Below are 25,513 nucleotides of genomic sequence, written 5' to 3' on the forward strand. Positions count from 1 at the left end.
AATCCTGACCAGTTATAGAAAATGGATTTGAAAATCCCAACCAGTTATAAAACTGGATTTGAAAATCTCGACCAGTTATAAAACTGGATTTAAAAATCCTGACCAGTTATAGAAACTGGATTTGAAAATCCTGACCACTTATAAAACTGGATTTGAAAATCCCGACCAGTTATAGAAACTGGATTTAAAAATTCCGACCAGTTATGACACTAGATTTGAAAATCCCGACCTGTTATAGATACTTGATTTGAAAATCCTGACCAGTTATAAAAACTAGAGTTGAAAATCCCGACCAGTTATAAAACTGGATTTGAAAATCCCGACCAGTTATAGAAACTGGATTTGAAAATCCTGATCAGTTATAACACTGGATTTGAAAATCCCGACCAGTTATAGAAACTGGATTTCAAAATCCCGACCAGTTATAGAAACTGGATTTGAAAATCCCGACCAGTTATAACACTGAATTTGAAAATCCCGACCGGTTATAAAAACTGGATTTGAAAATCCCGACCAGTTATAAAACTGGATTTGAAAATCTCGACCAGTTATAGAAACTGGATTTGAAAATCCTGATCAGTTATAACACTGGATTTGAAAATCCCGACCAATTATAAAACTAGATTTGAAAATCCCGACCAGTTATAGAAAATGGATTTAAAAATCCCGACCAGTTATAAAACTGGATTTGAAAATCCCGACCAGTTATAGAAACTGGATTTGAAAATCCCGACCAGTTATAACACTGAATTTGAAAATCCCGACCAGTTATAAAAACTGGATTTGAAAATCCCGACTAGTTATAAAAACTGGATTTGAAAATCCTGACCAGTTATAGAAACTGAATTTGAAAATCCTGACCAGTTATAAAAACTGGATTTGAAAATCCTGACCAGTTATAGAAACTGAATTTGAAAATCCCGACCAGTTATAAAACTGGATTTGAAAATCGCGAGGAGTTATAAAACTGAATTTGAAAATCCTGATCAGTTATAACACTAGATTTGAAAATCCCGACTAATTACAAAACAAGATTTGAAAATCCCGACCAGTTATAGAAAATGGATTTGAAAATCCCGACCAGTTATAAAACTGGATTTGAAAATCCCGACTAGTTATAAAACTGGATTTGAAAATCCCGACGAGTTATAGAAGCTGAATTTGAAAATCCTGATCAGTTATAACACTGGATTTGAAAATCCCGACCAATTATAAAACTAGATTTGAAAATCCCGACCAGTTATAGAAAATGGATTTGAAAATCCCGACCAGTTATAAAACTGGATTTGAAAATCCCGACCAGTTATAAAACTGGATTTAAAAATCCCGACCAGTTATAGAAACTGGATTTGAAAATCCCGACCAGTTAGAAAACTGGATTTGAAAATCCTGATCAGTTATAGAAAATGGATTTGAAAATCCCGACCAGTTATAAAACTGGATTTGAAAATCCCGACCAGTTATAAAATTGGATTTGAAAATCCCGACCAGTTATAGAAACTGGATTTAAAAATTCCGACCAGTTATGACACTAGATTTGAAAATCCCGACCTGTTATAGATACTTGATTTGAAAATCCTGACCAGTTATAAAAACTAGAGTTGAAAATCCCGACCAGTTATAAAAACTGGAATTGAAAATCCCGACCAGTTATAGAAACTGGAATTGAAAATCTCGACCAGTTATAGAAACTGGATTTGAAAATCCCGACCAGTTATAGAAACTGGATTTGAAAATCCCGACCAGTTATAAAATCTGGAATTGAAAATCCCGACCAGTTATAGAAACTGGATTTCAAAATCCCGACCAGTTATAGAAACTGGATTTGAAAATCCCGACCAGTTATAGAAACTGGATTTGAAAATCCCGACCAGTTATAACACTGAATTTGAAAATCATGACCGGTTATAAAAACTGGATTTGAAAATCCCGACCAGTTATAGAAACTTGATTTGAAAATCCTGACCAGTTATAGAAACTGGATATGAAAATCCCGACCAGTTATAAAAACTGGATTTGAAAATCCCTACCAGTTATAAAACTGGATTTGAAAATCGCGAACAGTTATAGAAACTGGATTTGAAAATCCTGATCAGTTATAACACTGGATTTGAAAATTCCGACCAATTATAAAACTAGATTTAAAAATCGGGACCTGTTATAGAAACTGGATTTGAAAATCCCGACCAGTTGTAAATCTGGATTTGAAAATTCCAACCAGTTATAAAACTAGATTTAAAAATCCCGACCAGTTATAGAAACTGCATTTGAAAATCCTGACCAGTTATAAAACTGGATTTGAAAATCCCGACCAGTTATAGAAATTGGATTTGAAAATCACGACCAGTTATGACACTAGATTTGGAAATCACGACCAGTTATAGAAACTGGATTTGAAAATCCCGACCAGTTATAGAAACAGGATTTGAAAATCCCGACCAGTTATAGAAACTGGATTTGAAAATCCCGACCAGTTGTAAAAACTGAATTTTGAAAATCCTGACCAGTTACAAAAACTGGATTTGAAAATTCCGACCAGTTATAAAAACTAGATTTGAAAATCCCGACCTGTTATAGAAACTGGATTTGAAAATCCCAACCAGTTATAGAAACTGGATTTGAAAATCCGACCAGTTATAGAAACTAGATTTGAAAATCCCGACCAGTTATAAAACTGGATTTGAAAATCCCGACCAGTTATAGAAACTGGATTTGAAAATCCAGACCAGTTATAAAATCTAGAATTGAAAATCCCGATCAGTTATAGAAACTGGATTTCAAAATCCCGACCAGTTATAGAAACTGGTTTTGAAAATCCCGACCAGTTATAGAAACTGAATTTGAAAATCCCGACCAGTTATAAAACTGGATTTGAAAATCCCGACCAGTTATAGAAACTGGATTTGAAAATCCCGACCAGTTATAAAACTGGATTTGAAAATCCTGACCAGTTATAGAAAATGGATTTGAAAATCCCAACCAGTTATAAAACTGGATTTGAAAATCCCGACCAGTTATAAAACTGGATTTAAAAATCCTGACCAGTTATAGAAACTGGATTTGAAAATCCTGACCACTTATAAAACTGGATTTGAAAATCCCGACCAGTTATAGAAACTGGATTTAAAAATTCCGATCAGTTATGACACTAGATTTGAAAATCCCGACCTGTTATAGATACTTGATTTGAAAATCCTGACCAGTTATAAAAACTAGAGTTGAAAATCCCGACCAGTTATAAAACTGGATTTGAAAATCCCGACCAGTTATAGAAACTGGATTTGAAAATCCTGATCAGTTATAACACTGGATTTGAAAATCCCGACCAGTTATAGAAACTGGATTTCAAAATCCCGACCAGTTATAGAAACTGGATTTGAAAATCCCGACCAGTTATAACACTGAATTTGAAAATCCCGACCGGTTATAAAAACTGGATTTGAAAATCCCGACTAGTTATAAAACTGGATTTGAAAATCCCGACCAGTTATAGAAACTGGATTTGAAAATCCTGATCAGTTATAACACTGGATTTGAAAATCCCGACCAGTTATAAAACAAGATTTGAAAATCCCGACCAGTTATAGAAAATGGATTTGAAAATCCCGACCAGTTATAGAAAATGGATTTGAAAATCCCGACCAGTTATAAAACTGGATTTGAAAATCCCGACTAGTTATAAAACTGGATTTGAAAATCCCGACGAGTTATAGAAGCTGAATTTGAAAATCCTGATCAGTTATAACACTGGATTTGAAAATCCCGACCAATTATAAAACTAGATTTGAAAATCCTGACAAGTTATAGAAAATGGATTTGAAAATCCCGACCAGTTATAAAAACTGGATTTGAAAATCCCGACCAGTTATAAAAACTGGATTTGAAAATCCCGACCAGTTATAGAAACTGGATTTGAAAATTCCGACCAGTTATAGAAACTGGATTTGAAAATCCCGACCAGTTATAACACTGAATTTGAAAATCCCGACCAGTTATAAAAACTGAATTTGAAAATCCCGACCAGTTATAAAAACTGAATTTGAAAATCCTGACCAGTTATAGAAACTGAATTTGAAAATCCTGACCAGTTATAAAAACTGGATTTGAAAATCCTGACCAGTTATAGAAACTGGATTTGAAAATCCCGAACAGTTATAAACACTGGATTTGAAAATCCTGACCAGTTATAAAACTGGATTTGAAAATCCCGACGAGTTATAGAAACTGAATTTGAAAATCATGATCAGTTATAACACTGGATTTGAAAATCCCGACCAATTATAAAACTAGATTTGAAAATCCCGACTAGTTATAGAAAATGGATTTGAAAATCCCGACCAGTTATAAAACTGGATTTGAAAATCCCGACCAGTTATAAAACTGGATTTAAAAATCCCGACCAGTTATAGAAACTGGATTTGAAAATCCCGACCAGTTATAAAACTGGATTTGAAAATCCTGACCAGTTATAGAAAATGGATTTGAAAATCCCAACCAGTTATAAAACTGGATTTGAAAATCCCGACCAGTTATAAAACTGGATTTAAAAATCCTGACCAGTTATAGAAACTGGATTTGAAAATCCTGACCACTTATAAAACTGGATTTGAAAATCCCGACCAGTTATAGAAACTGGATTTAAAAATTCCGACCAGTTATGACACTAGATTTGAAAATCCCAACATGTTATAGATACTTGATTTGAAAATCCTGACCAGTTATAAAAACTAGAGTTGAAAATCCCGACTAGTTATAAAAACTGAAACTGAAAATCCCGTCCAGTTATAGAAACTGGAATTGAAAAGTTCGACCAGTTATAGAAACTGGATTTGAAAATCCCGACCAGTTATAGAAACTGGATTTGAAAATCCCGACCAGTTATAAAATCTGGAATTGAAAATCCCGACCAGTTATAGAAACTGGATTTTAAAATCCCGACCAGTTATAGAAACTGGATTTGAAAATCCCGACCAGTTATAGAAACTGGATTTGAAAATCCCGACCAGTTATAACACAGAATTTGAAAATCCCGACCAGTTATAGAAACTGGATTTGAAAATCCCGACCAGTTATAACACTGAATTTGAAAATCATGACCGGTTATAAAAACTGGATTTGAAAATCCCGACCAGTTATAGAAACTTGATTTGAAAATCCTGACCAGTTATAGAAACTGGATTTGAAAATCCCGACAAGTTATAAAAACTGGATTTGAAAATCCCGACCAGTTATAAAACTGGATTTTGAAAATCGCGAACAGTTATAGAAACTGGATTTGAAAATCCTGATCAGTTATAACACTGGATTTGAAAATTCCGACCAATTATAAAACTAGATTTGAAAATCGGGACCTGTTATAGAAACTGGATTTGAAAATCCCGACCAGTTATAAATCTGGATTTGAAAATTCCAACCAGTTATAAAACTAGATTTAAAAATCCCGACCAGTTATAGAAACTGCATTTGAAAATCCTGACCAGTTATAAAACTGGATTTGAAAATCCCGACCAGTTATAGAAATTTGATTTGAAAATCACGATCAGTTATGACACTAGATTTGGAAATCACGACCAGTTATAGAAACTGGATTTGAAAATCCCGACCAGTTATAGAAACTGGATTTGAAAATCCCGACCAGTTATAGAAACTGGATTTGAAAATCCCGACCAGTTGTAAAAACTGGATTTGAAAATCCTGATCAGTTATAACACTGGATTTGAAAATCCCGACCAGTTATAGAAACTGGATTTCAAAATCCCGACCAGTTATAGAAACTGGATTTGAAAATCCCGACCAGTTATAACACTGAATTTGAAAATCCCGACCGGTTATAAAAACTGGATTTGAAAATCCCGACTAGTTATAAAACTGGATTTGAAAATCCCGACCAGTTATAGATACTGGATTTGAAAATCGTGATCAGTTATAACACTGGATTTGAAAATCCCGACCAACTATAAAACTGAATTTGAAAATCCCGACCAGTTATAGAAACTGGATTTAAAAATTCCGACCAGTTATGAAACTAGATTTGAAAATCCCGACCAGTTATAAAACTGGATTTGAAAATCCCGACCAGTTATAAAAACTGGATTTGAAAATCCAGACCAGTTATAAAATCTAGAATTGAAACTCCCGACCATTTATAGAAACTGGATTTGAAAATCCCGACCAGTTATAGAAACTGGATTTGAAAATCCCGACCAGTTATAGAAACTGGATTTGAAAATCCCGACCAGTTATAACACTGAATTTGAAAATCCCGACCGGTTATAAAAACTGGATTTGAGAATCCCGACCAGTTATAGAAACTTGATTTGAAAATCCTGACCAGTTATAGAAACTGGATTTGAAAATCCCGACCAGTTATAAAAACTGGATTTGAAAATCCCGACAAATTATAAAACTGGATTTGAAAATCCCGACCAGTTATAGAACCTGGATTTGAAAATCCTGATCAGTTATAACGCTGAATTTAAAAATCTCGATCAGTTATAAAACTAGATTTGAAAATCGGGACCTCTTATAAAAACTGGATTTGAAAATCCTGACCAGTTATAAATCTGGATTTGAAAATCCCAACCAGTTATAAAACTAGATTTAAAAATCCCGACCAGTTATAGAAACTGCATTTGAAAATCCTGACCAGTTATAAAACTGGATTTGAAAATCCCGACCAGTTATAGAAATTGGATTTGAAAATCCTGACCAGTTATGACACTAGATTTGGAAATCACGACTAGTTATAGAAACTAGATTTGAAAATCCCGACCAGTTATAGAAACTGGATTTGAAAATCCCAACCAGTTATAGAAACTGGATTTGAAAATCCCGACCAGTTATAGAAACTGGATTTGAAAATCCCGACCAGTTATAGAAACTGGATTTGAAAATCCCGACCAGTTATAGAAACTAGATTTGAAAATCTCGACCAGTTATAAAACTGGATTTGAAAATCCCGACCAGTTATAGAAACTGGATTTGAAAATCCCGACTAGTTATAAAAACTGGATTTGAAAATCCCGACCAGTTATAAAAACTGGATTTGAAAATCCCGACCAGTTATAGAAACTGGATTTGAAAATTCCGACCAGTTATAACACTGAATTTGAAAATCCCGACCAGTTATAACACTGAATTTGAAAATACCGACCAGTTATAAAAATTGGATTTGAAAATCCCGACCAGTTATAGAAACTAGATTTGAAAATCCCGACCAGTTATAAAAACTGGATTTAAAAATCCCGACCAGTTATAGAAACTTGATTTGAAAATCCTGACCAGTTATAGAAACTGGATTTGAAAATCCCGACCAGTTATAAAAACTGGATTTGAAAATCCCGACCAGTTATAAAACTGGATTTGAAAATTCCGACCAGTTATAGAAACTGGATTTGAAAATCCTGATCAGTTATAACACTGGATTTGAAAATCCCGACCAGTTATAGAAACTGGATTTCAAAATCCCGACCAGTTATAGAAACTGGATTTGAAAATCCCGACCAGTTATAACACTGAATTTGAAAATCCCGACCGGTTATAAAAACTGGATTTGAAAATCCCGACCAGTTATAAAACTGGATTTGAAAATCCCGACCAGTTATAGATACTGGATTTGAAAATCCTGATCAGTTATAACACTGGATTTGAAAATCCCGACCAATTATAAAACTAGATTTGAAAATCCCGACCAGTTATAGAAAATGGATTTGAAAATCCCGACCAGTTATAAAACTGGATTTGAAAATCCCGACCAGTTATAGAAACTGGATTTGAAAATCCCGACCAGTTATAACACTGAATTTGAAAATCCCGACCAGTTATAAAAACTAGATTTGAAAATCCCGACTAGTTATAAAAACTGGATTTGAAAATCCTGACCAGTTATAGAAACTGAATTTGAAATTCCTGACCAGTTATAAAAACTGGATTTGAAAATCCTGACCAGTTATAGAAACTGAATTTGAAAATTTCGACCAGTTAAAAACACTGGATTTGAAAATCCCGACCAGTTATAAAACTGGATTTGAAAATCGCGAGGAGTTATAGAAACTGAATTTGAAAATCCTGATCAGTTATAACACTGGATTTGAAAATCCCGACCAATTATAAAACAAGATTTGAAAATCCGGACCTGTTATAGAAACTGGATTTGAAAATCCCGACCAGTTATAAATCTGGATTTAAAAATCCCGACCAGTTATAGAAACTGCATTTGAAAATCCTGACTAGTTATAAAACTGGATTTGAAAATCCCGACCAGTTATAGAAATTGGATTTGAAAATCCCGACCAGTTATGACACTAGATTTGAAAATCACGACCAGTTATAGAAACTGGATTTGAAAATCCCGACCAGTTATAGAAACTGGATTTGAAAATCCCGACCAGTTATAGAAACTGGATTTGAAAATCCCGACCAGTTGTAAAAACTGAATTTTGAAAATCACGACCAGTTACAAAAACTGGATTTGAAAATCCCGACCAGTTATAAAAACTAGATTTGAAAATCCCGACCATTTATAGAAACTGGAAATGAAAATCCCGACCAGTTATAGAAACTTGATTTGAAAACCCTGACCAGTTATAAAACTAGATTTGAAAATCCCGACCAGTTATAAAACTAGATTTGAAAATCCCGACCAGTTATAGAAAATGGATTTGAAAATCCCGACCAGTTATAAAACTGGATTTGAAAATCCCGACCAGTTATAAAACTGGTTTTGAAAATCCCGACGAGTTATAGAAGCTGAATTTGAAAATCCTGATCAGTTATAACACTGGATTTGAAAATCCCGACAAATTATAAAACTAGATTTGAAAATCCCGACCAGTTATAGAAAATGGATTTGAAAATCCCGACCAGTTATAAAAACTGGATTTGAAAATCCCAACCAGTTATAAAAACTGGATTTGAAAATCCCGACCAGTTATAGAAACTGGATTTGAAAATCCCGACCAGTTATAGAAACTGGATTTGAAAATCCTGACCAGTTATAACACTGAATTTGAAAATCCCGACCAGTTATAAAAACTGGATTTGAAAATCCCGACCAGTTATAAAAACTGGATTTGAAAATCCTGACCAGTTATAGAAACTGAATTTGAAAATCCTAACCAGTTATAAAAACTGGATTTGAAAATCCTGACCAGTTATAGAAACTGAATTTGAAAATCCCGACCAGTTATAAACACTGGATTTGAAAATCCCGACCAGTTATAAAACTGGATTTGAAAATCCCGACGAGTTATATAAACTGAATTTGAAAATCATGATCAGTTATAACACAGGATTTGAAAATCGCGACCAATTATAAAACTAGATTTGAAAATCCCGACCAGTTATAGAAAATGGATTTGAAAATCCCGACCAGTTATAAAACTGGATTTGAAAATCCCGACCAGTTATAAAACTGGATTTAAAAATCCCGACCAGTTATAGAAACTTGATTTGAAAATCCCGACCAGTTATAAAAACTGGATTTGAAAATCCTGACCAGTTATAGAAACTGAATTTGAAAATTTCGACCAGTTAAAAACACTGGATTTGAAAATCCCGACCAGTTATAAAACTGGATTTGAAAATCGCAAGGAGTTATAGAAACTGAATTTGAAAATCCTGATCAGTTATAACACAGGATTTGAAAATCCCGACCAATTATAAAACAAGATTTGAAAATCCGGACCTGTTATAGAAACTGGATTTGAAAATCCCGACCAGTTATAAATCTGGATTTAAAAATCCCGACCAGTTATAGAAACTGCATTTGAAAATCCTGACTAGTTATAAAATTGGATTTGAAAATCCCGACCAGTTATAGAAATTGGATTTGAAAATCCCGACCAGTTATGACACGAGATTTGAAAATCACGACCAGTTATAGAAACTGGATTTGAAAATCCCGACCAGTTATAAAAACTGGATTTGAAAATCCCGACCAGTTATAGAAACTGGATTTGAAAATCCCGACCAGTTATAAAACTGGATTTGAAAATCCCGACCAGTTATAAAACTGGTTTTGAAAATCCCGACGAGTTATAGAAGCTGAATTTGAAAATCCTGATCAGTTATAACACTGGATTTGAAAATCCCGACAAATTATAAAACTAGATTTGAAAATCCCGACCAGTTATAGAAAATGGATTTGAAAATCCCGACCAGTTATAAAAACTGGATTTGAAAATCCCAACCAGTTATAAAAACTGGATTTGAAAATCCCGACCAGTTATAGAAACTGGATTTGAAAATCCCGACCAGTTATAGAAACTGGATTTGAAAATCCTGACCAGTTATAACACTGAATTTGAAAATCCCGACCAGTTATAAAAACTGGATTTGAAAATCCCGACCAGTTATAAAAACTGGATTTGAAAATCCTGACCAGTTATAGAAACTGAATTTGAAAATCCTAACCAGTTATAAAAACTGGATTTGAAAATCCTGACCAGTTATAGAAACTGAATTTGAAAATCCCGACCAGTTATAAACACTGGATTTGAAAATCCCGACCAGTTATAAAACTGGATTTGAAAATCCCGACGAGTTATATAAACTGAATTTGAAAATCATGATCAGTTATAACACAGGATTTGAAAATCGCGACCAATTATAAAACTAGATTTGAAAATCCCGACCAGTTATAGAAAATGGATTTGAAAATCCCGACCAGTTATAAAACTGGATTTGAAAATCCCGACCAGTTATAAAACTGGATTTAAAAATCCCGACCAGTTATAGAAACTTGATTTGAAAATCCCGACCAGTTATAAAAACTGGATTTGAAAATCCTGACCAGTTATAGAAACTGAATTTGAAAATTTCGACCAGTTAAAAACACTGGATTTGAAAATCCCGACCAGTTATAAAACTGGATTTGAAAATCGCAAGGAGTTATAGAAACTGAATTTGAAAATCCTGATCAGTTATAACACAGGATTTGAAAATCCCGACCAATTATAAAACAAGATTTGAAAATCCGGACCTGTTATAGAAACTGGATTTGAAAATCCCGACCAGTTATAAATCTGGATTTAAAAATCCCGACCAGTTATAGAAACTGCATTTGAAAATCCTGACTAGTTATAAAATTGGATTTGAAAATCCCGACCAGTTATAGAAATTGGATTTGAAAATCCCGACCAGTTATGACACGAGATTTGAAAATCACGACCAGTTATAGAAACTGGATTTGAAAATCCCGACCAGTTATAGAAACTGGATTTGAAAATCCCGACCAGTTATAGAAACTGGATTTGAAAATCCCGACCAGTTGTAAAAACTGAATTTTGAAAATCCCGACCAGTTACAAAAACTGGATTTGAAAATCCCGACCAGTTATAAAAACTAGATTTGAAAATCCCGACCAGTTATAGAAACTGGAATTGAAAATCCCGACCAGTTATAGAAACTTGATTTGAAAACCCTGACCAGTTATAAAACTAGATTTGAAAATCCCGACCAGTTATAAAACTAGTTTTGAAAATCCCGACCAGTTATAGAAAATGGATTTGAAAATCCCGACCAGTTATAAAACTGGATTTGAAAATCCCGACCAGTTATAAAACTGGTTTTGAAAATCCCGACGAGTTATAGAAGCTGAATTTGAAAATCCTGATCAGTTATAACACTGGATTTGAAAATCCCGACAAATTATAAAACTAGATTTGAAAATCCCGACCAGTTATAGAAAATGAATTTGAAAATCCCGACCAGTTATAAAAACTGGATTTGAAAATCCCGACCAGTTATAAAAACTGGATTTCAAAATCCCGACCAGTTATAAATCTGGATTTAAAAATCCCGACCAGTTATAGAAACTGCATTTGAAAATCCTGACTAGTTATAAAATTGGATTTGAAAATCCCGACCAGTTATAGAAATTGGATTTGAAAATCCCGACCAGTTATGACACGAGATTTGAAAATCACGACCAGTTATAGAAACTGGATTTGAAAATCCCGACCAGTTATAAAAACTGGATTTGAAAATCCCGACCAGTTATAGAAACTGGATTTGAAAATCCCGACCAGTTATAAAACTGGATTTGAAAATCCCGACCAGTTATAAAACTGGTTTTGAAAATCCCGACGAGTTATAGAAGCTGAATTTGAAAATCCTGATCAGTTATAACACTGGATTTGAAAATCCCGACAAATTATAAAACTAGATTTGAAAATCCCGACCAGTTATAGAAAATGGATTTGAAAATCCCGACCAGTTATAAAAACTGGATTTGAAAATCCCAACCAGTTATAAAAACTGGATTTGAAAATCCCGACCAGTTATAGAAACTGGATTTGAAAATCCCGACCAGTTATAGAAACTGGATTTGAAAATCCTGACCAGTTATAACACTGAATTTGAAAATCCCGACCAGTTATAAAAACTGGATTTGAAAATCCCGACCAGTTATAAAAACTGGATTTGAAAATCCTGACCAGTTATAGAAACTGAATTTGAAAATCCTAACCAGTTATAAAAACTGGATTTGAAAATCCTGACCAGTTATAGAAACTGAATTTGAAAATCCCGACCAGTTATAAACACTGGATTTGAAAATCCCGACCAGTTATAAAACTGGATTTGAAAATCCCGACGAGTTATATAAACTGAATTTGAAAATCATGATCAGTTATAACACAGGATTTGAAAATCGCGACCAATTATAAAACTAGATTTGAAAATCCCGACCAGTTATAGAAAATGGATTTGAAAATCCCGACCAGTTATAAAACTGGATTTGAAAATCCCGACCAGTTATAAAACTGGATTTAAAAATCCCGACCAGTTATAGAAACTTGATTTGAAAATCCCGACCAGTTATAAAAACTGGATTTGAAAATCCTGACCAGTTATAGAAACTGAATTTGAAAATTTCGACCAGTTAAAAACACTGGATTTGAAAATCCCGACCAGTTATAAAACTGGATTTGAAAATCGCAAGGAGTTATAGAAACTGAATTTGAAAATCCTGATCAGTTATAACACAGGATTTGAAAATCCCGACCAATTATAAAACAAGATTTGAAAATCCGGACCTGTTATAGAAACTGGATTTGAAAATCCCGACCAGTTATAAATCTGGATTTAAAAATCCCGACCAGTTATAGAAACTGCATTTGAAAATCCTGACTAGTTATAAAATTGGATTTGAAAATCCCGACCAGTTATAGAAATTGGATTTGAAAATCCCGACCAGTTATGACACGAGATTTGAAAATCACGACCAGTTATAGAAACTGGATTTGAAAATCCCGACCAGTTATAGAAACTGGATTTGAAAATCCCGACCAGTTATAGAAACTGGATTTGAAAATCCCGACCAGTTGTAAAAACTGAATTTTGAAAATCCCGACCAGTTACAAAAACTGGATTTGAAAATCCCGACCAGTTATAAAAACTAGATTTGAAAATCCCGACCAGTTATAGAAACTGGAATTGAAAATCCCGACCAGTTATAGAAACTTGATTTGAAAACCCTGACCAGTTATAAAACTAGATTTGAAAATCCCGACCAGTTATAAAACTAGTTTTGAAAATCCCGACCAGTTATAGAAAATGGATTTGAAAATCCCGACCAGTTATAAAACTGGATTTGAAAATCCCGACCAGTTATAAAACTGGTTTTGAAAATCCCGACGAGTTATAGAAGCTGAATTTGAAAATCCTGATCAGTTATAACACTGGATTTGAAAATCCCGACAAATTATAAAACTAGATTTGAAAATCCCGACCAGTTATAGAAAATGAATTTGAAAATCCCGACCAGTTATAAAAACTGGATTTGAAAATCCCGACCAGTTATAAAAACTGGATTTCAAAATCCCGACCAGTTATAGAAACTGGATTTGAAAATCCCGACCAGTTATAGAAACTGGATTTGAAAATCCCGACCAGTTATAACCCTGAATTTGAAAATCCCGACCAGTTATAAAAACTGGATTTGAAAATCCCGACCAGTTATAAAAACTGGATTTGAAAATCCTGACCAGTTATAGAAACTGAATTTGAAAATCCTAACCAGTTATAAAAACTGGATTTGAAAATCCTGACCAGTTATAGAAACTGAATTTGAAAATCCCGACCAGTTATAAACACTGGATTTGAAAATCCCGACCAGTTATAAAACTGGATTTGAAAATCCCGACGAGTTATAGAAACTGAATTTGAAAATCCTGATCAGTTATAACACTGGATTTGAAAATCGCGACCAATTATAAAACTAGATTTGAAAATCCCGACCAGTTATAGAAAATAGATTTGAAAATCCCGACCAGTTATAAAACTGGATTTGAAAATCCCGACCAGTTATAAAACTGGATTTCAAAATCCCGACCAGTTATAGAAACTGGATTTGAAAATCCTGACCCCTTATAAAACTGAATTCGAAAATCCCGACCAGTTATAGAAACTGGATTTAAAAATTCCGACCAGTTATGACACTAGATTTGAAAATCCCGACCTGTTATAGATACTTGATTTGAAAATCATGACCAGTTATAAAAACTAGAGTTGAAAATCCCGACCAGTTATAAAAACTGGATTTGAAAATCCCGACCAGTTATAGAAACTGAATTTGAAAATCTCGACTAGTTATAGAAACTGGATTTGAAAATCCCGACCAGTTATAGAAACTGGATTTGAAAATCCCGACCAGTTATAAAATCTGGAATTGAAAATCCCGACCAGTTATAGAAACTGGATTTCAAAATCCCGACCAGTTGTAAAAACTGGATTTGAAAATCCCGACCAGTTATAGAAACTGGATTTGAAAATCCCGACCAGTTATAACACTGAATTTGAAAATCCCGACCAGTTATAAAAACTGGATTTGAAAATCCCGACCAGTTATAACACTGAATTTGAAAATCATGACCGGTTATAAAAATTGGATTTGAAAATCCCGACCAGTTATAGAAACTTGATTTGAAAATCCTGACCAGTTATAGAAACTGGATTTGAAAATCCCGACCAGTTATAAAAACTGGATTTGAAAATCCCGACCAGTTATAAAACTGGATTTGAAAATCCCGAACAGTTATAGAAACTGGATTTGAAAATCCTGATCAGTTATAACACTGGATTTGAAAATTCCGACCAATTATAAAACTAGATTTGAAAAGCGGGACCTGTTATAGAAACTGGATTTGAAAATCCCGACCAGTTATAAATCTGGATTTGAAAATCCCAACCAGTTATAAAACTAGATTTAAAAATCCCGACCAGTTATAGAAACTGCATTTGAAAATCCTGACCAGTTATAAAACTGGATTTGAAAATCCCGATCAGTTATAGAAATTGGATTTGAAAATCACGACCAGTTATGACACTAGATTTGGAAATCACGACCAGTTATAGAAACTGGATTTGAAAATCCCGACCAGTTATAGAAACTGGATTTGAAAATCCCGACCAGTTATAGAAACTGGATTTGAAAATCCCGACCAGTTGTAAAAACTGAATTTTGAAAATCCTGACCAGTTACAAAAACTGGATTTATAAATCCCGACTAGTTATAAAAACTAGATTTGAAAATCCCGACCAGTTATAGAAACTGGATTTGAAAATCCCGACCAGTTATAGAAACTGGATTTGAAAATCCCGACCAGTTATAGAAACTAGATTTGAAAATCCCGACCAGTTATAAAACTGGATTTGAAAATCCCGACCAGTTATAGAAACTGGATTTGAAAATCCCGACCAGTTATAAAATCTGGATTTCAAAATCCCGACCAGTTATAGAAAATGGATTTGAAAATCCCGACCAGTTATAGAAACTGGATTTGAAAATCCCGACCAGTTATAGAAACTGGATTTGAAAATCCCGACCAGTTATAACACTGAATTTGAAAATCCCAACCGGTTATAAAAACTGGATTTGAAAATCCCAACCAGTTATAGAAACTTGATTTGAAAATCCTGACCAGTTATAGAAACTGGATTTGAAAATCCCGACCAGTTATAAAAACCGGATTTGAAAATCCCGACCAATTATAAAACTGGATTTGAAAATCCCGACCAGTTATAGAAACTGGATTTGAAAATCCTAATCAGTTATAACACTGGATTTGAAAATCCCGACCAATTATAAAACTAGATCTGAAAATCGGGACCTCTTATAGAAACAGCATTTGAAAATCCCGACCAGTTATAAATCTGAATTTGAAAATCCCAACCAGTTATAAAACTAGATTTAAAAATCCCGACCAGTTATAGAAACTGCATTTGAAAATCCTGACGAGTTATAAAACTGGATTTGAAAATCCTGACCAGTTATAGAAATTGGATTTGAAAATCCTGACCAGTTATGACACTAGATTTGGAAATCACGACCAGTTATAGAAACTGAATTTGAAAATCCCGACCAGTTATAGAAACTGGATTTGAAAATCCCGACCAGTTATAGAAACTGGATTTGAAAATCCCGACCAGTTATAGAAACTGGATTTGAAAATCCCGACCAGCTATAGAAACTAGATTTGAAAATCCCGACCAGTTATAAAACTGGATTTGAAAATCCCGACCAGTTATAGAAACTGGATTTGAAAATCCTGACCAGTTATAAAACTGGATTTGAAAATTCCGACCAGTTATAAAAACTGGATTTGAAAATCCCGACCAGTTATAGAAACTGGATTTCAAAATACCGACCAGTTATCGAAACTGGATTTGAAAATCCCGACCAGTTATAGAAACTGGATTTGAAAATCCCGACCAGTTATAACACTGAATTTGAAAATCCCGACCAGTTATAAAAACTGGATTTGAAAATCCTGACCAGTTATAGAAACTGGATTTGAAAATCCTGACCAGTTATAGAAACTGAATTTGAAAATCCTGACCAGTTATGAAAACTGGATTTAAAAATCCCGACCAGTTATAAAACTGGATTTGAAAATCCCGACGAGTTATAAAAACTAAATCCTGATCAGTTATAACACTGGATTTGAAAATCCCGACCAATTAGAAAACTGGATTTGAAAATCCCGACCAGTTATAAAACTGGATTTGAAAATCCCGACCAGTTATGACACTAGATTTGAAAATCCCGACCAGTTATAGAAACTGGATTTGAAAATCCCGACTAGTTATAAAAACTGGATTTGAAATCCCAACCAGTTATGGAAACTGGATTTGAAAATCCCAACCAGTTATAGAAACTGGATTTTAAAATCCCGACCAATTATAGAAACTGGATTTGAAAATCCTGACCAGTTATAGAAACTGGATTTGAAAATCACGACAAGTTATAAAAACTAGATGTGAAAATCCAGACCAGTTATAACACTGAATTTGAAAATCCCGACCGTTTATAAAAACTGGAATTGAAAATCCCGACCAGTTATAGAAACTTGATTTGAAAACCCTGACCAGTTATAAAACTAGATTTGAAAATCCCGACCAGTTATAAAACTAGATTTGAAAATCCCGACCAGTTATAGAAACTGGATTTGAAAATCCTGATCAGTTATAACACTGGATTTGAAAATCTCGACCAATTATAAAACTAGATTTGAAAATCCTCACCTGTTATAGAAACTGGATTTGAAAATCCCGACCAATTATAAATCTGGATTTGAAAATCCCAACCAGTTAAAAAACTAGATTTAAAAATCCCGACCAGTTATAGAAACTGGATTTCAAAATCCTGACCAGTTATAAAACTGGATTTGAAAATCCCGATTAGTTATAAAACTGGATTTGAAAATCCCGACCAGTTATAGAAACTGGATTTCAAAATCCTGACCAGTTATAAAACTGGATTTGAAAATCCCGACCAGTTATAGAAATTGGATTTGAAAATCCCGACCAGTTATGACACTAGATTTAAAAATCCCGACCAGTTATAGAAACTGGATTTGAAAATCCCGACCAGTTATAGAAACTGGATTTGAAAATCCCAACCAGTTATAGAAACTGGATTTGAAAATCCCGACCAGTTGTAAAAACTGAATTTTGAAAATCTCGACCAGTTACAAAAACTAGATTTGAAAATCCTGACCAGTTATAAAACTGGATTTGAAAATCCTGACCAGTTATAGAAACTAGATTTGAAAATCCTGATCAGTTATAACACTAGATTTGAAAATCCCGACCAATTATAAATCTGGATTTGAAAATCTCGACCAGTTATAGAAACTGGATTTGAAAATCCCGACCAGTTATAAAACTGGATTTGAAAATCCCAACCAGTTATAAAACTAGATTTAAAAATCCCGACCAGTTATAAAAACTGGATTTGAAAATCCCGACCAGTTATAAAACTGGATTTGAAAATCCCGACCAGTTATAGAAACAGGATTTGAAAATTCTGACCAGTTATAAAACTGGATTTGAAAATCCCAACCAGTTATAGAAACTGGATTTGAAAATCCCGACCAGTTATGACACTAGATTTGAAAATCCCGACCAGTTATAGAAACTGGATTTGAAAATCCCGTCCTGTTATAAAAACTTAATTTGAAAATCCCTACCAGATATAGAAACTGGATTTGAAAATCCCGACCAGTTATAGAAACTGGATTTTAAAATCCCGACCAGTTATAGAAACTAGATTTGAAAATCCTGACCAGTTATAGAAACTGGATTTGAAAATCCCGACCAGTTATAAAAACTAGATTTGAAAATCCCGACCAGTTATAGAAACTGGATTTGAAAATCCCGACCAGTTATATAAACTGGATTTGAAAATATCGACCAGTTATAGAAACTATATTTGAAAATCCCGACCAGTTATAAAACTGGATTTGAAAATCTCGACCAGTTATAGAAACTGGATTTGAAAATCCCGACCAGTTATAAAAACTTAATTTGAAAATCCCAACCAGTTATAGAAACTGGATTTCAAAATCCCGACCAGTTATAGAAACTGGAGTTGAAAATCCCGACCAGTTATAACACTGAATTTGAAAATCCCGACCAGTTATAAAAACTGGATTTGAAAATCCCTACCAGTTATAGAAACTGGATTTGAAAATCCTGACCAGTTATAGAAACTGAATTTGAAAATCCCGACCAGTTATAAAAACTGGATTTGAAAATCCCGACTAGTTATAAAACTGGATTTGAAAATCCCGACGAGTTATAGAAACTGAATTTGAAAATCCTGATCAGCTATAACACTGGATTTGAAAATCCCGACCAATTATAAAACTAGATTTGAAAATCCCGACCAGTTATAGAAAATGGATTTGAAAATGCTGACCAGTTATAAAACTGGATTTAAAAATCCCGACCAGTTATAGAAACTGGATTTGAAAATCCCGACCAGTTATAGAAACTGAATTTTAAAATCCTGACCAGTTATAAAACTGGATTTGAAAATCCCGACCAGTTATAGAAACTGGATTTCAAAATACCGACCAGTTATCGAAACTGGATTTGAAAATCCCGACCAGTTATAGAAACTGGATTTGAAAATCCCGACCAGTTATAACACTGAATTTGAAAATCCCGACCAGTTATAAAAACTGGATTTGAAAATCCCGACCAGTTATAGAAACTGGATTTGAAAATCCTGACCAGTTATAGAAACTGAATTTGAAAATCCTGACCAGTTATGAAAACTGGATTTGAAAATCCCGACCAGTTATAAAACTGGATTTGAAAATCCCGACGAGTTATAGAAACTAAATTTGAAAATCCTGATCAGTTATAACACTGGATTTGAAAATCCCGACCAATTAGAAAACTGGATTTGAAAATCCCGACCAGTTATAAAACTGGATTTGAAAATCTTGACCAGTTATGACACTAGATTTGAAAATCCCGACCAGTTATAGAAACTGGATTTGAAAATCCCGACTAGTTATAAAAACTGGATTTGAAATCCCAACCAGTTATGGAAACTGGATTTGAAAATCCTGACCAGTTATAGAAACTGGATTTTAAAATCCCGACCAATTATAGAAACTGGATTTGAAAATCCTGACCAGTTATAGAAACTGGATTTGAAAATCACGACAAGTTATAAAAACTAGATGTGAAAATCCCGACCAGTTATAACACTGAATTTGAAAATCCCGACCGGTTATAAAAACTGGAATTGAAAATCCCGACCAGTTATAGAAACTTGATTTGAAAACCCTGACCAGTTATAAAACTAGATTTGAAAATCCCGACCAGTTATAAAACTAGATTTAAAAATCCCTACCAGATATAGAAACTGGATTTGAAAATCCCGACCAGTTATAGAAACTGGATTTTAAAATCCCGACCAGTTATAGAAACTAGATTTGAAAATCCTGACCAGTTATAGAAACTGGATTTGAAAATCCCGACCAGTTATAAAAACTAGATTTGAAAATCCCGACCAGTTATAGAAACTGGATTTGAAAATCCCGACCAGTTATAAAAACTGGATTTGAAAATATCGACTAGTTATAGAAACTAGATTTGAAAATCCCGACCAGTTATAAAACTGGATTTGAAAATCTCGACCAGTTATAGAAATTGGATTTGAAAATCCCGACCAGTTATAAAAACTGAATTTGAAAATCCCGACCAGTTATAGAAACTGGATTTCAAAATCCCGACCAGTTATAGAAACTGGAGTTGAAAATCCCGACCAGTTATAACACTGAATTTGAAAATCCCGATCAGTTATAAAAACTGGATTTGAAAATCCCTACCAGTTATAGAAACTGGATTTGAAAATCCTGACCAGTTATAGAAACTGAATTTGAAAATCCCGAGCAGTTATAAAAACTGGATTTGAAAATCCCGACTAGTTATAAAACTGGATTTGAAAATCCCGACGAGTTATAGAAACTGAATTTGAAAATCCTGATCAGCTATAACACTGGATTTGAAAATCCCGACCAATTATAAAACTAGATTTGAAAATCCCGACCAGTTATAGAAAATGGATTTGAAAATCCCGACCAGTTATAAAACTGGATTTGAAAATCCCGACCAGTTATAAAACTGGATTTAAAAATCCCGACCAGTTATAGAAACTGGATTTGAAAATCCCGACCAGTTATAGAAACTGAATTTTAAAATCCTGACCAGTTATAAAACTGGATTTGAAAATGCCGACCAGTTATAGAAACTGGATTTAAAAATCCCGACCAGTTATGACACTAGATTTGAAAATCCTGACCTGTTATAGATACTTGATTTGAAAATCCCGACCAGTTATAAAAACTGGAGTTGAAAATCCCGACCAGTTATAGAAACTGGATTTGAAAATCCCGACCAGTTATAGAAACTGGATTTGAAAATCTTGACCAATTATAGAAACTGGATTTGAAACTTCGACCAGTTATAGAAACTGGATTTGAAAATCCCGACCAGTTATAAAATCTAGAATTGAAAATCCCGACCAGTTATAGAAACTGGATTTCAAAATCCCGACCACTTATAGAAACTGGATTTGAAAATTCCGACCAGTTATAACACTGAATTTGAAAATCCCGACCGGTTATAAAAATTGGATTTGAAAATCCCGACCAGTTACAGAAACTTGATTTGAAAATCCTGACCAGTTATAGAAACTGGATTTGAAAATCCCGACCAGTTATAAAAACTGGATTTGAAAATCCCGACCAGTTATAAAACTGGATTTGAAAATCCCGACGAGTTATAGAAACTGGATTTGAAAATCCTGATCAGTTATAACACTGGATTTGAAAATCCCGACCAATTATAAAACTAGATTTGAAAATCCGAACCTGTTATAGAAACTGGATTTGAAAATCCCGACCAGTTATAAATCTGGATTTGAAAATCCCAACCAGTTATAAAACTAGATTTAAAAATCCTGACCAGTTATAGAAACTGCATTTGAAAATCCTGACCAGTTATAAAACTGGATTTGAAAATCCCGACCAGTTATAGAAATTGGATTTGAAAATCCCGATCAGTTATGACACTAGATTTGAAAATCACGACCAGTTATAGAAACTGGATTTGAAAATCCTGACCAGTTATAAAAATTGGATTTGAAAATCCCGACCAGTTATAAAACTAGATTTGAAAATCCCGATCAGTTATAGAAACTGGATTTGAAAATCCTGATCAGTTATAACACTGGATTTGAAAATCCCGACCAATTATAAAACTAAATTTGAAAATCCTGACCTGTTATAGAAACTGGATTTGAAAATCCCGACCAATTGTGAATCTGGATTTGAAAATCCCAACCAGTTAAAAAACTAGATTTAAAAATCCCGACCAGTTATAGAAATTGGATTTGAAAATCCCGACCAGTTATAAAACTGGATTTGAAAATCCTGATCAGTTATAGAAACTGGATTTCAAAATCCTGACCAGTTATAAAACTGGATTTGAAAATCCTGACTAGTTATAGAAATTGGATTTGAAAATCCCGACCAGTTATGACACTAGATTTAAAAATCCCGACCAGTTATAGAAACTAGATTTGAAAATCCCGACCAGTTATAGAAACTGGATTTGAAAATCCCAACCAGTTATAGAAACTGGATTTGAAAATCCCGACCAGTTGTAAAAACTGAATTTTGAAAATCTCGACCAGTTACAAAAACTAGATTTGAAAATCCCGACCAGTTATAAAACTGGATTTAAAAATCCAGACCAGTTATAGAAACTAGATTTGAAACTCCTGATCAGTTATAACACTAGATTTGAAAATCCCGACCAATTATAAAACTGGATTTGAAAATCTCGACCAGTTATAGAAACTGGATTTGAAAATCCCGACCAGTTATAAAACTGGATTTGAAAATCCCAACCAGTTATAAAACTGGATTTAAAAATCCCGACCAGTTATATAAACTGGATTTGAAAATCCCAACCAGTTATAAAATTGGATTTGAAAATCCCGACCAGTTATAGAAACTGGATTTCAAATTCTGACTAGTTATAAAACTGGATTTGAAAATCCCAACCAGTTATAGAAACTGGATTTGAAAATCCCGACCAGTTATGACACTAGATTTGAAAATCCCGACCAGTTATAGAAACTGGATTTGAAAATCCCGTCCTGTTATAAAAACTGGATTTGAAAATCCCTACCAGATATAGAAACTGGATTTGAAAATCCCGACCAGTTATAGAAACTGGATTTTAAAATCCCGACCAGTTATAGAAACTAGATTTGAAAATCCTGACCAGTTATAGAAACTGGATTTGAAAATCCCGACCAGTTATAAAAACTAGATTTGAAAATCCCGACCAGTTATAGAAACTGGATTTGAAAATCCCGACCAGTTATATAAACTGGATTTGAAAATATCGACCAGTTATAGAAACTAGATTTGAAAATCCCGACCAGTTATAAAACTGGATTTGAAAATCCCGACCAGTTATAGAAACTGGATTTGAAAATCCCGACCAGTTATAAAAACTGGATTTGAAAATCCCGACCAGTTATAAAAACTGGATTTGAAAATCCCGACGAGTTATAGAAACTAAATTTGAAAATCATGATCAGTTATAACACTGGATTTGAAAATCCCGACCAATTATAAAACTAGATTTGAAAATCCCGACAGGTTATAGCAAATGGATTAGAAAATCCCGACCAGTTATAAAACTGGATTTGAAAATCCCGACCAGTTATGACACTAGATTTGAAAATCCCGACCAGTTATAGAAACTGGATTTGAAAATCCCGACCAGTTATAAAAACTGGATTTGAAAATCTCGACCAGTTATAGAAACTGGATTTGAAAATCCCGACCAGTTATAGAAACTGGATTTTAAAATCCCGACCAATTATAGAAACTGGATTTGAAAATCCTGACCAGTTATAGAAACTAGATTTGAAAATCCCGACCAGTTATAAAAACTAGATTTGAAAATCCCGACCAGTTATAGAAACTGGATTTGAAAATCCCGACCAGTTATAGAAACTGGATTTGAAAATCCCAACCAGTTATAGAAACTCGATTTGAAAATCCCGACCAGTTATAGAAACTAGATTTGAAAATCCCGACCAGTTATAAAACTAGATTTGAAAATCCCGACCAGTTATAGAAACTGGATTTGAAAATCCTGATCAGTTATAACACTGGATTTGAAAATCTCGACCAATTATAAAACTAGATTTGAAAATCCTCACCTGTTATAGAAACTGGATTTGAAAATCCCGACCAATTATAAATCTGGATTTGAAAATCCCAACCAGTTAAAAAACTAGATTTAAAAATCCCGACCAGTTATAGAAATTGGATTTGAAAATCCCGCCTAGTTATAAAACTGGATTTGAAAATCCCGACCAGTTATAGAAACTGGATTTCAAAATCCTGACCAGTTATAAAACTGGATTTGAAAATCCCGACCAGTTATAGAAATTGGATTTGAAAATCCCGACCAGTTATGACACTAGATTTAAAAATCCCGACCAGTTATAGAAACTGGATTTGAAAATCCCGACCAGTTATAGAAACTGGATTTGAAAATCCCAACCAGTTATAGAAACTGGATTTGAAAATCCCGACCAGTTGTAAAAACTGAATTTTGAAAATCTCGACCAGTTACAAAAACTAGATTTGAAAATCCTGACCAGTTATAAAACTGGATTTGAAAATCCTGACCAGTTATAGAAACTAGATTTGAAAATCCTGATCAGTTATAACACTAGATTTGAAAATCCAGACCAATTATAAATCTGGATTTGAAAATCTCGACAAGTTATAGAAACTGGATTTGAAAATCCCGACTAGTTATAAAACTGGATTTGAAAATCCCAACCAGATTTAAAAATCCCGACCAGTTATAGAAACTGGATTTGAAAATCCCGACCAGTTATAAAACTGGATTTGAAAATCCCGACCAGTTATAGAAACTGGATTTGAAAATTCTGACCAGTTATAAAACTGGATTTGAAAATCCCAACCAGTTATAGAAACTGGATTTGAAAATCCCGACCAGTTATGACACTAGATTTGAAAATCCCGACCAGATATAGAAACTGGATTTGAAAATCCCGACTAGTTATAGAAACTGGATTTTAAAATCCCGACCAGTTATAGAAACTATATTTGAAAATCCTGACCAGTTATAGAAACTGGATTTGAAAATCCCGACCAGTTATAAAAACTAGATTTGAAAATCCCGACCAGTTATAGAAACTGGATTTGAAAATCCCGACCAGTTATATAAACTGGATTTGAAAATATCGACCAGTTATAGAAACTAGATTTGAAAATCCCGACCAGTTATAAAACTGGATTTGAAAATCTCGACCAGTTATAGAAACTGGATTTGAAAATCCCGACCAGTTATAAAAACTGAATTTGAAAATCCCAACCAGTTATAGAAACTGGATTTCAAAATCCCGACCAGTTATAGAAACTGGAGTTGAAAATCCCGACCAGTTATAACACTGAATTTGAAAATCCCGACCAGTTATAAAAACTGGACTTGAAAATCCCTACCAGTTATAGAAACTGGATTTGAAAATCCTGACCAGTTATAGAAACTGAATTTGAAAATCCCGACCAGTTATAAAAACTGGATTTGAAAATCCCGACCAGTTATAAAACTGGATTTGAAAATCCCGACGAGTTATAAAAACTGAATTTGA

Source organism: Nuphar pumila, chromosome 10 (genome assembly GCF_984573655.1).
Source record: "Nuphar pumila chromosome 10, dmNupPumi1.hap1.1, whole genome shotgun sequence".
NCBI classification, from domain to species: domain Eukaryota; kingdom Viridiplantae; phylum Streptophyta; class Magnoliopsida; order Nymphaeales; family Nymphaeaceae; genus Nuphar; species Nuphar pumila.